Source organism: Pteropus vampyrus, unplaced genomic scaffold (assembly GCF_000151845.1).
Source record: "Pteropus vampyrus isolate Shadow unplaced genomic scaffold, Pvam_2.0 Scaffold15, whole genome shotgun sequence".
NCBI classification, from domain to species: Eukaryota; Metazoa; Chordata; class Mammalia; order Chiroptera; family Pteropodidae; genus Pteropus; species Pteropus vampyrus.
The window spans coordinates 14912705-14915141 of NW_011888796.1; the positions used below are offsets into that span (position 1 = coordinate 14912705).

General features: G+C 35.0%; 1 protein-coding gene and 1 pseudogene across 3 annotated transcripts in view; both read right to left on the minus strand.

The window, feature by feature from the left end:
• Positions 1-2437, minus strand: part of GLCE (glucuronic acid epimerase) — a 91600-nt gene that overhangs the window by 43333 nt on the left and 45830 nt on the right. The window lies entirely within an intron of this gene.
• Positions 1828-1946, minus strand: LOC111735951 (annotated as a pseudogene).

Genomic DNA, 2437 nt, shown 5'->3' on the forward strand with positions numbered 1-2437 from the left:
GGCTGTCTCTTTACCCGTTGATTTCTTTTGCTGAGCAGAGCTTTTTAGTTTGATGTAGTCCCATTCATTTGTTTTTGCTTTTACTTCCCTTGTTTTGGGGGTCAAATTCATAAAAACCTCTTTAAGTCCAGGGTCCTTGAGTTTAGTTCCTATGTTTCCTTCTATGCATTTTGTTTCAGGTCTTATATTCAGGTCTTTAATCCATTATGAGTTAATTTTGGTATGTGGTGACAGACAATAGTCTAGTTTCATTCCTTTGCAGGTGGCTTTCCAGTTTTCCCAGCACTATTTATTGAAGAGGTTTTCTTTTCTCCACTGTATGTTTTTGGCTTCTTTGTCGAAATTATTTGCCCATATAAATATGGGTTTACTTCTGGACTCTCGATTCTGTTCCACTGGTCCGTGTGTGTTTTGCTGCCAATACCATGCCGTTTTGATAACTGTCGCTTTGTAGCATAATTTGAAGTCAGGCAGAGTGATGCCTCCAGCCTAATTCTTTTTTCTCAGGATGGCTTTGGTAATTCGGGGTCTTTTGTGTTTCCATACAAATCTCATGATTTTTTGTTCTATATCTTTAAAAAATGCCGATGGGATTTTGATGGGGATTGCATTAAATCTGTATAATGCTTTAGGTAACATGGTCATTTTAACTATGTTGATTCTTCCAATCCAAGAACACGGAATACCTTTCCATTTCTTTGTATCTTTTTCGATTTCTTTTAATAGGATCTTGTAGTTTTCATTATATAGGTCCTTCACATGTTTAGTTAGATTTATTCCTAGGTATTTTATTCTTTTTCTTGCAATTGCAAAAGGAATTATTTTTCCACTTCTTTTTCTGACACTTCATTATTAGAGTATAGGAACGCTATGGATTTTTGAACATTGATTTTGAACAGACTTTACTGTATTTGCTTATTATTTCTAGTAGTGTTGTTGTGGAGTCTTCAGGGTTTTTTATATAGAGAACCATGTCATCCACAAATAGTGACAGTTTAACTTCTTCGTTTCTTATTTGAATGCCTTTTATATCTTTTTCTCACTAGGACCTCCAATGTTATATTGAATAACAGTGGCGATAGTGGATAGCCTTGCCTTGTTACTGATCTTAGGGGAAAGTTTTTAGTTTTTCACCATTAAGTATAATGTTGGCTGAGGATTTGTCACAGATAGCCTTTATTATGTTAAGGTACTTTCTTTCTATACCGATTTTCTTAAGTATTTTGATTGTAAATGGATGCTGTATCTTGTAGAAGGCTTTTTCTGCATCTATTGATATAATCATATGATTATTTTTTAATTTGTTTATGTGGTGTATCACATTAATTGATTTGAATATGCTGAACCATCTCTGGGCCCCTGGGATGAAGCCCAGTTGATCGTGGTGTATAACCTTTTAATATGTTGCTGTATTTGGTTCGCTAATATCTTATTTAGGATTTTTGTATCTGTGTTCGTGAGAGATATTGGTCTGTAGTTTTCTTTTTTTGTGTTATCTTTACCAGATTTTGGTATCAGGGTAATACTGGCCTCATAAAATAAGTTTGGGAAGTATTGCCTCCTCTTCGATTTTTGGAAGAGTTTGAGGAGGATAGGTATTAAATCTTCTTTGAATGTTTGGTAGATTTCACTGGTAAAGCCATCTGGTCCTGGACTTTTTGGTAGGTTTTTGATGATTGTCTCAATTTCCATACTGCCGATCAGTCTATTTAGATTTTCCAGTTATTCTTTTTTTTTTATTTTTTTATTTTTTAGGCCAGGCAACCCTTAGTTGACCTCACAGATTGCAAGGACCTTGTCAGCTTACAATCCTTTTTTTATTTTTTATGCCTACAGCACCTGGTCTTCCTAGGTGGTCTCCCATCCAAGTACTAACCAGGCCTGACCCTGCTTAGCTTCCCAGATCAGACGAGATCGGACTTGCTCAGGGTAGCATGGCTGTAGACTCCAGTTATTCTTGATTCAGTCTAGGAAGGTTGTGTTTTTCTAAGTACTGGTCCATTTCTTCTAGGTTATTAAATTTGGTATTATATACTTTTTCATAGTATTCTTGTATGATCCTTTGTATTTCTGTGGTATCAGTCATAATCGCCCCTCTTTCATCCCTGATTTTGTTTATTTGTGTCCTTTCTCTTTTTTCTTTAGTGCATCTAGCCAGGAATTTGTCAATTTTATTAACTTTCTCAAAGAACCAGCTCTATGTTGCATTTATTTTTTTCTAGTTTTGTTTGTTTTCAATTTCATTTATTTCTGCTCCAATTTTGATGATTTCTTTCCTTCTGCTGACTTCAAGCTTCATTTGTTCTTCCTTTTCTAGTTTTTAAGATGAAGTGTTAGGTTGTTTATTTGGGCTTGTTCTTGTTTTTGGAGATAGGCCTGTAATGATATGAGCTTTCCTCTTATGACTGCTTTTGCTGTGTCCTAAAAGTTTTCATAT